The sequence below is a fragment of the Eulemur rufifrons genome, chromosome 30 (genome assembly GCF_041146395.1).
Source record: "Eulemur rufifrons isolate Redbay chromosome 30, OSU_ERuf_1, whole genome shotgun sequence".
Classification (NCBI taxonomy): domain Eukaryota; kingdom Metazoa; phylum Chordata; class Mammalia; order Primates; family Lemuridae; genus Eulemur; species Eulemur rufifrons.
Window position 1 is genome coordinate 10249649 of NC_091012.1, and position 9865 is coordinate 10259513.

Here is a 9865-nt window from a genome sequence, read left to right on the forward strand (position 1 = left end):
GGGAAACTGAGGCAGGGAGGCATTGTGACTTTCTGAAGGTCACCCAAGCGGCAAGTGGCCAAGTCAGGACTGTGTGGCCCCAGTGGTACTCTGAAAGTCACGTCTCCTTCCTCCTTCCCTAGGTGGACAAACCCCCGGAGCCCGTGTGTGCCAACGTAGAGAGGCAGCCTCGGGCCACTTCGCCGTGCGCTGCCACGGCTCCCCACCCCAGCCCTGTGTGGGGGACGCACACAGGCACCAGCACTGGGCGCCCCTAGTACTACAACCCGGACACGGACGTGACGACCTGGGAGTCGCCCTTTGAGACTGCTGAGGTCTCCGCTATCCCAGCCACCTCCCCGACCTCCGTGGGCAGCCGCGAGAGCCTGGAGACCGAGTGGAGTCAATGCTGGGATGAGGAGAGCCGCAGGCTGTTCTTCTGCAGCCCCTTGACAGGCGACAACGCCTGGGAGGGGATGCGCCCGAGACTGGCCCCGGCTGCCCCAGGGACCAGAGGGCGAGGGGCGGGGCTATCTGCGATCCCTCTGGACCCGCCCCCTGCTCCACCCGGCCCCAGGGACCCAATGGCAAGGGGGTGGGCTGGTCCCTGCAGCTCCCATTCCCGAGACGGACTACCCTGAGTTGCTGACCAGTTACCCAGAGGAAGACTATTCCCCGTGGGCTCCCTCGGGGAGCCCGGCCCCACCTCTCCCTTCACCACACCCCCCGGCTGGTCTTGTCACATCAGCCAGGACAAGCAGAAGCTTTACACCAACCACTTCACCCCAGAGCAGGTAGGGGCAGTGGGCAGGTGGACCCAGACAGCCGCGGGTGGCTCCCCTCTACTCTCCTCACTACGAGCTCCCCTTGGCACTGTAAACCGCAGCTCCCACGCAGACCCTAAGCCAGCCCAAGACTCGGAGTCGCCTGCATCTGCCTCTCCGAGCTTCCTGCTGCTGACCTGGACACCGGTTGGAGGGAGCCTTATCTCTCCTCTCACGAGCTGGGTGGGGGGCCCTGATCCTCCCTCTCCCCACAGCGGGTGAGGTTGGAGGACCAGCACGGGAAACAAACAATACTTCTACAGCCCAGACGACTCCTCCGTCCAGTCGGAGCTGCCCCAGGTAACCAGCTGGGGAGAGACGGGGAGACTATATATGACAGTGTCTTCCTCCCCAGGTCCCTGTCCCTGCCCCTCGAAGCATGCACAAATCTAGCCAGGACAGTGACACTCCAGCCCAGGCCAGCCCTCCTGAGGAGAAGGTAAGGGGGTGGCATGAAGGCCCTGGCAGGACCACCACAGAAGAAACGGGGAGTTTCTGGAGATCCTGGAGGCAAAGACTGGGTGGGACACATCTGTCTCCCCCATGGCCCCGGCACTGGCCCCCAGAGGTGGGTGAGGCTGGGAAGTGGGAAGGAATCTCTCCTGCCGCTGCTGCCGGGGAGCAGGTGCCACCTGCTCCAGCCAGGAGGCTGGGCTGGTACGGAGCGTTCAGTGGAGACACAGGCCCAGCCCGTGGGGGGTTGCAGCCGAGGGGGAGACTGGCCTCTGCCCCCCATGCCTCACCCTCTGGACTCCCTGCTCGTTCCCCTTCTCTTAGATCAGGACCCTGGACAAGGCAGGGGTGCCGCATCGCACCAGGACGGTGGACAAGGGCAAGCGGCTCCGGGAGAGCCCCTCTGCACCTAGACCTGGGCAGGGTGGGCCTTAAAGATGAAGTTCACTCCCCACATGCCAGGCTCTTATTAATCTTCATAGTGACCTCATGAGAGGTCCTGTGAGGAACCTGAGGCACCGAAAGATTAAAATGACTTGCCCAAGGTCACCTGGCTACCAGGTGTTAGATTTGGGAGTCCACTCCTCACAGTCGGGTGCCCTAGGCCTGTTCCTAAGCTCTGTGCCCTGCTCCTGGGGCTAGGAGGGGCCCTCAGCCTAGACCAAATCTAAGTCCTGCCCACCCGCTGCTTCCCCACCCCCATCTAGGTGGAAGCACTGGAGCGCCTCCTGGCCGGTGCTGGAGGGTGGTGTCCTGACATTCTTCAAGGACTCACAGACCCCAACTGCAGTTGGCCTGGTGAGGCCCAGGCCCCCAGGGCAGGGACCCCCCCCCCCAGCCACCCTGTCTGGCTTAGAACAGACCAGATCTGAGACAGCGGTCTGTGAGTGTCCAAGGAGCTGGGCCTTCGCAGGGAGCGGGTGACGACAGCAGGTTCATCCCAGGACAAGCAGTTTTAGCCACTCGGGGATGGGGAGCAGTCCTTGAGGGTGGACAGCTCGAGGCTGGAGGGCGGGGAGGCTGGGGCTGGACACACCTGCTCACAGGGACGGGGCTCTGCTCCTTCCGTCCGTCTCCTGGGCGGACAGGCAGCAAGGGACAAGCCAGCCAACAGGATCTCTGAGTTCCAGGAACCGTTGGGTCCCTTTTACCCAGCCACCTCATCCTGTCCCTACAGCCACAGTGTGGTAGCAGGCCCCTCGGAGCTGAGGGCTCCCTGTGACCCTGCCCACCCTTCCTCCCTGTCCCACAGAGGCAGCCTTCCAGGTTCTGCACCCCTGAGTACACAGTGGAGCTGAAGGGGACCTCTCTCTCCTGGGTGCCCAAAGGCAAATCCAGAAGGAGGGAAGGGTCATCCTGTTGTCCAGGGACCCTCACTTTAGGCGAGCCCCAAGGAGGAGCACCTGGGAAGAGCTGGGGCTGGAATTCTCAGGGCTCAAGGCCATGGATTCTGTAGTTCCTTCCCCAGGAGCTGAGTTACTCGTCCTTGCCCTGCAGAGTGGTGAGAAGTAGAGGCCTCTGGGAGATGAGACCCTGTGTGCCTAGAATAGTGGCCGCTAGAATGGTGGCAGCATCCCAACCTGAGGCAGGAAGCTCCCTGGCCCTGGTGCTTACTCTGATGGGCTGGGCAACATGCTCTTTCTCCCTGGGTCCCCATCCTACCCCTGGGCCAGAGCCCAGCTTCCCACTGGACTGGGTCCCCAGTGGGTAAGCCAGGGCGGGGGACGGGCTGCCAGGCTCCCCCAGCAGGTGAGAGTCCTCCCATGGCACGCCCTTCACTGTTCACGTGCTGTCTCATTTTTCTTTTTCTTTTCTTTTTCTATTTTTTGGAGTTAGAGTCTCACTCTGTCACCAAGGCTAGAGTGCCATGGCATCATCATAGCTCACAGCAACCTCAAACTCCTGGGCTCAAGCAATCCTGCTGCCTCAGGCTCCCGAGTAGCTAGGACTACAGGCACACACCACCATCACACCACCATGCTTGGCCAATTTTTTAAAAATTTTTTGTAGAGACAGGGTCTTGCTTTTTTGTCCCAACTGGTCTCAAACTCCTGGCCTCAAGCAATCCTCCGGCCTCAGCCTCTCAAAGTGCTGGGATTAGAGACGTGAGCCACTGCACCCAGCCTAAACCTTAGCTCTTAAAAAATGTCTAGTGTGTAGCTCCACAAACATGGGATCTAGAGGCATGAGGCCAGTGTCTACAAAAGAGCTCCCCGGAGGTTTAGTTAGGAGTCTCAGGGCTGTTGGGTACCATATGATGATGATAGCCAAAAGCATAACCTTGTACCTCAGCTCAGAAAAAGCCATTCTGCAAGGAGCCTGAGTGTGTAGCTTTCTGATGATTCACCAAGGTTCATTCAGTTCTAGAACCAGGATATCTACAGAGCAGAGTTGGAAAACTGGTTTCGTCTCATGAGCTACTCTGATCTGGAGCTACCTTGAGAATTCTGGAGCCTTCTCCAGGCTTGGCAGGGTAGGGTTCTGTGATCAACTAGCAATGTCTGCTATAGTGTCACGTGGAGGAGGGACATCACATTTGCTAGCCATGTGCCTTCTCTGACCTCAAGGGACAGCCTTCCAACAGTTCTCTTATGAAGGTCATCTGCGGGCTTTTGATGAAAGTGTCGGAGCAGGACTTTCTGAGCTGTCTGTGCTGGCCAGGAGCAGGAGGCAGACGGTGCTGTTGGAAGCTGCTCAGGCCAAGGGGAGGCTGACAGTCCTGAGTGGAGGTCAAGGAACCCCCTGCCTCCTGGCTAGCTGGCGGCCACCCTCTCTCCACTCCAGGTGGCCTGTAGGCCACTCCAGGACGTTCCTCAAGAGACAGCCCCAAATTCTATATCATCAAGGACAGATGGGTTACTGGGGCCCAGGAGATGTCCACACCAGGTCTTCCTAGTCACCACAAAGCCACAGAAAACCTTAGTATCAGTCCCCCGAGAGCCGCTAGTACCCTCAGCCTGCCTGTGCATGTGGCAGGATCGACGTGTCCTGCAGTACGTTGCTGGGTAGCTATGTAGCTTGGCCACATTTTGTTTTTTTAACCAGAACGAATCTGCAGAACAGCTTTGTCTTCTGCATGAAACTTTCAGATACAAGCTGACTATGTTTTGAGAGAGCTGCCACGGAGAATGGAGGTTGTTTTAGAAGTATCATTAGGCCACTCTCTGGGGTCATCCCCAGTGGGGCCCCTCCCTGCTTAGATCACAGTGGGGCTGTGCTGGTCGCCGCTCAAGGGTCTCTAGTCATTGCAAGGGAGGTGGAGGGGTGGAACATGCGTTTTTCTTTTTTTCTTCATTTTTAAAGCAGTTTAAATATTAATAGTATTCATGTATGAGTTTAAAAGGACAGTTGAAAGACAGTCCTCTCTGATGCTAGAAGTTGTTCCTTGTTTGAGACAGTTTCTGCTGCCTCTCCCACTGGACCTAAAGGGCAGGGTTGGCGGGGGATGCACTGCCCAACATTGACATTAACCCTGAACTTGGTCCTCAGAGCCAGAGGCTACGGAGGATCCATCCACTCAGAAAGGGCTTGGAGCTTCAGGCCTGTTGTAGCCAGTTTTCTTCTGGCATTTTGTTTAATTTCTGCTTCTCGAATTTCTGCATCTCAGTAAAGTGGGCTGGGGGGTGAGAGAGGGTGGGGACTCCTGGCTGCTAAAAGAGGGCAGCACTCTAGGTCCTCAGTGAGCATATGGGAGGGGCACGGGGGACACTCGCTTCCTCTGGGATCCGCTTTCAAATCCTCTCTCCCCACATCTCCTTCCCTGTCAGTTCCAGTGGCCGAGGCTGTCCCTCAGGAAGTTTCCCTTCCTTAGATTTCTGCAGGCCAGTGCTCTGGGTGAGGGCCGCCACGTCCTTCGGGGGCTCATGTGGAGGTGGGTTGGGGCAGGGGAAGTTTCCCCGACAGCTGAGCCATGCAGATCTGCACTCCACTGCCACTAGCTATGTGCCCATGAGGAAGCTGCTAAAACTCACTGAGCCTTGGTTTGGTCATCTGTAACACAGAGAAGCTGTCACCCACTGCTTTAAGTGTGGTGGAAGCCCTTGGTTCCATTAGGCTCTGAGTTCCTGGGGGTAGGGGACAGGTCACCACCATCTCTGTACCCACCTACCTCGGTGCCAACACCCAGGGCAGACTCAGGGAACCAGAGATGACCCAGTGATTTGTGTCCCTCTAGCTACAGGGTCGCAATGGCTCGGAGTACCTGATCCAGCATGACTCAGGCCATCATCAACACCTGGCACAAGGCCATTGCCCAGGGCATCCAGGAGCTGGTAGGCAGGGCCTGGGGTCTCTAGGGTCACTAGGGAGGGGTGGCCAGCTGTTATACAGGGCAGCTGTGCCACTGTGGGACACAGGGAGCTCCATGGCACCAGTGGGCAAGCGCCACTCCCTGCAAATGCAGTGTCCCCTGCATGGCTGGGATGGCAGGATGCCAAAGAAACTGCCTTCTGTCATCTGTGAATCCAGCCCGGGGGTGGCCCTGCAGGCACCCTCTCCACGTGCAGTGGGGAGCTCACCCTAGAGGAATTTCCCATTTTGAGGGAGGCAGGAGGAAAAGTAAATATTCTGGGAACCAACTTCAGGCTGGAATGGCAGGCTGAAACTAGAAGGTAAAGTTTAAAAGTATTGATTTCAAGAGTCTCCCATTTCTTAGGTTCAAAATATCAATTGTATAAGTAGAGATAGGAAAGGTCCCCTCTGACAACTATTTACCTGGAAATGACCTGGGGGTTTTTGACCCGTAATTCCCTATGAGCCAACACTGGGTGCAGCTTTTGGCTCTATTAATAGAGGTAGGAACCCAGAGCCAGAGAGGTGATGTTGGTGCAGTTGTCGGCAGTACTCCGGCCCCAGCCGGAATTAGAAGCTCAGAACTGGGAGCCACATACTGGGTTACGACTACAGGAGCTGAGGAAAATACAGGAAGAGGGGCCAGACACTGGGAGGTGGGCAGGGGAGGACAGGATGACTGATTCCAACACCTGTTCGGCTCCAGGCAGCTAAAGGAGACCAATGTGCTGAGGTTCCATAGTAAAGGTGAGGGGAGTTAACCTGGGTAAGGGAAGAGAGATCGCTTTGCCTGAGGACCGTGCCTGCTAGGAGGGCATTTCAGGTCCCTTGACCCGCCCCAGAAGGACCTCCAGCTGGCCCAAGGTCCTGCCTCTCTGAAGCTATGTGATTGCGGTCTGCATACTTGCCCCCCCCCCCCCGTCCCAAAGGAGGAAAGTGAGAGCGGCAGTGTGGCCTTCGGGTCTAGTGAGCCCTGGGAAGCTGGCAGGAGAAAAGGATGACACGCGGCTGAGTCCCAGTGTGTGCAGGGCACGGGGTGGGGAGCATCCCAGAGACCTCTCTCAGCAGGTGGTGATGCCCCGCTGGGGCCAGCCCTGCCAACAACCGAGATGCCACTGACAACTCACAAGGTCCTACTTTCCCCTACATCAGGTGCACCCACCCTGGGCCCCAGGGCTCTGGAGAGCGCAAGTTTCTGCAGGGTCGGCCCACGCTGCTGCCGCTGCGGTAGAAGGGCTACATCAAAGGTACCGGCTTGCAGAGGGCACGCACGGGTGGCGCAGGGCCAGGAGGCGGCCGCTGGGCGGCGCTGACGAGCCTGTCCCCCAGACCAGGTTCAGCCGCGTGCTGGCCGCGCTGTGCCAGCAGCAGCGGAGCCGGGTGCTGCGCTTCGTGCCCCGGTGGGTCGCGGTGCGCGGTACTTGGGGTGGGCTGGTCTGGGCCTCCTGCCAGGACTGCAGGATGGAGACCCCTGGGTGGGCGCAGGGTTGAGTGGGGAAAGAACAGGAGGCCTTGAGTAGGAATCACAGCAGGGGCTTCAGCCCCACCCCTCCCAACCCGGGTCCGCGCCTCCCTCCATCCCAGGGCTGGACATGGACAGGCTGTACCGCATCAGTGGAAACCTGGCCACTATCCAGAAGCTGCGCTACAAGGTGGACCACGGTGAGGCCAGTCCCCATGCCTCCCTCCGGGGCCTGAAGGCGCTAAGGGGCCCTGACCTCCCTTTCTCCGCCCCAAATGAGCGTCTCGACCTGGAAGACCGACGCTGACGCTGGGAGGACGTGCACCTTATCACGGGCGCCCCGAAGCTCTTCTTTCGGGAGTTGCCCAGAGGTGGGGTGGATGGGGCAGGAGAGAAACTGTCCTGCCTAGGGCCACCGCCTTGGCCAGGCTCTGTGCCACCACGCTTGCTGACCCCGCTCCCCTCGCAGAGCCCACCCTCCTCCTCCTCCCTCCCTGTCTGACTCCCTCCCTCTGATCCTTCCCTTGCTTGAGTTGCACGACCAGGCCCAGCGCAGCCGCTGTATGCGTGACCTGGTGGGTTCGCTGCCCGCTCCCAACCGCGACACGCTGCGGCTGCTCTTCCAGCACCTGTGCCGGTGAGCCAGGCGGGTGGGTGGGAATGGGGTGGCGGGTCCTGGCAAGACCCCCTCCATGGCTCCCCCTAGCTCTGAGCCCTGATTCCACCTGCCTGGCCGCAGGGTGATGGAGCACAGCAAGCAGAAACGCATGTCGGTGCAGAGCTTGGCCATCGTGTTCGGGCCCACGCTGCTGCAGCGGGAGGCAGAAGAGACCAGCATGCCCATGACCATGGTGTTCCAGAACCAGGTGGTGGAGCGCATCCTGCCGCAGTGCTCGGATATCTTCCCGCTGCACTGACTGCGGACCTGCGACTGGGGGCGGCTGGAGGCCACCCAGCTGGACTTCAGGAGACCCTCCGCCTCCCCCGCGTCTGCAGGCGGTTGTGACATCCTCACCTCTCGGTTCCGAGGCTATGGTGACCCCTGGTGGGCAGTTCGCAAAATGTGATTGTTTTTTCTGAGGCATGTCCTGTTTGGGGTTAATTGGGTTCTGCTTTGTATGGCAGTGTCGCCCCCTGTGCGCATGCGACAGTGTGCGGCTGAGTGTTCTGGGAGAGACCATCCTGGGAGGAGAAATTTGGTGAGGGGGCTTCCCGGCTTCTTCGGGCCTTCCCCTGAATGAGGCCCTTCACCAAGACCCCGTGTGTCCCAGCCCTGTGCGGACCGTGAAGCAGCTAAGACAACTGCCCCGCTGCCCAAACAGGACTGACCCGGCCTCCAGCGTGGGCAGCCGGACCTGCCCTCCTCAGGCCTCAGGGATGATGCTGCCGCGGGCCCGCCGGCAGGCTGGCTGCGGCCCAGTTTCACCTGCTTTCCTGTTCTGGCTCCATGCTCCTGCCCTCCCTGACCCGCTGGTGTTCTGCGCAAGGGTTCTTCATGTTGGCTAAATGTGCACTCTGAACCTGCCACTTGACATGCACCATTTCCACACACCGTCCCATTTTACAGATGAGGAGACTGAGGCTTGCAGAGGCAAAGCGACTTCTTCAGGGCCCAGTAGAGGATCTGACTCCCCAGAAAAGGCTCCTCTCACACTAGAGCACAGCTGGGGGGGTGTGGGGGCCCTCTAGCTGTCAGGTATCCCTGTCTGGTGCCCACCTAACCTGAAGAGTTGAGAGGCGCTGCGGGGTGGGGCAAAGGAGGACACAACCCCAGGATAGGAAGTGTGAACCGTGGGGTCTGCAGCCCCTCCCTCCTCAGACACGAGCCACCTCAGTTTACAGATCTCGGCCCCCCGCCCCACCCTCCTGTTCATTTTTTCAAAAAATGACAGCTACTATTTATTGGACATTGGTACCACACCAAGCATTTTACTTGGCCTATCTCCTTGTTACTCACAGCCAATATTTATTGTCTGCTCTTCTGTGCCACGCACTGTGTCCTGGGCCGGGGACTGCACTGTCCAGGCCGGGGGACTGCCTGCCCTGGTGGAGCTTATAATCCAGCGGGTGGGGCTGACCCACGCCCATGCCCACCCCAGTGCCAGCGGAGCCAGGGCAAGAGTATACACAGAGGCCTCGCACCGTATGTCTGGACATTTGGAAGTTATAAATCAAACTAACAACTGTTAAATAAAATATGTTCTATTCCCCTACTCTGACATATGCTTTGATAGTGACCTGGAAGGCCAGGTTCTAATTTAAAACTTCTGTGACTTCCGAGTTCCCTGCCCCAACGTGGGCATGAGAAGAGCTGGCCTGGCCCTCAGCCTGCCCACTTGTCTTCCCACCCCCAGCCATCTTGGCCCAAGGAGAGGTTCCCATGCACACGTGTGGACACTCTAGTCCCTGTGTGCAAGCTGCCCATACCTCCTGCAACCCGCTGCCACTTGGCTACCCCACTGGTGACACAGTCCACCCTTGAGGGACATTCTGGAGTCCCTCGTATTGGGAGTGTGGTCTAAAGGGGAGGGTCTGGCCTTCAAGAGGGCCCCACAGATTCCTTATCCTCTGAGGGGAGCCACAGACAGAGAAGGTCTGGGCTGGAGTCTTGCCAAGCAGGGGACCCATGGCAGGGACACCCCGCACCCGAGTCTAAGGGCGGAACTGGACAGACCGTGAGCAACTGATGACTTGCTCAACCACTGCACAAGAGCTGGGAGAAGCACAGGGTGCTCTGAAGATGTGTCAAGGCGGTACCTGTTGTCCAGGGATCTGAGATGCCTCTGCAGAAGCCACATTTGAGTGAAGCAGTAAAGAATGAAGAGTCAACCAGACCAGGGGTTAAGGGAAGGGTGTC

At 58.8% G+C, this 9865-nt stretch overlaps 1 pseudogene; it reads left to right on the forward strand.

Moving 5' to 3' along the window:
- Positions 1 to 455: 455 nt before the first annotated feature.
- LOC138377954 (rho GTPase-activating protein 27-like) lies at positions 456 to 8001 on the forward strand (annotated as a pseudogene).
- The last annotated feature ends 1864 nt before the right edge of the window (positions 8002 to 9865 follow it).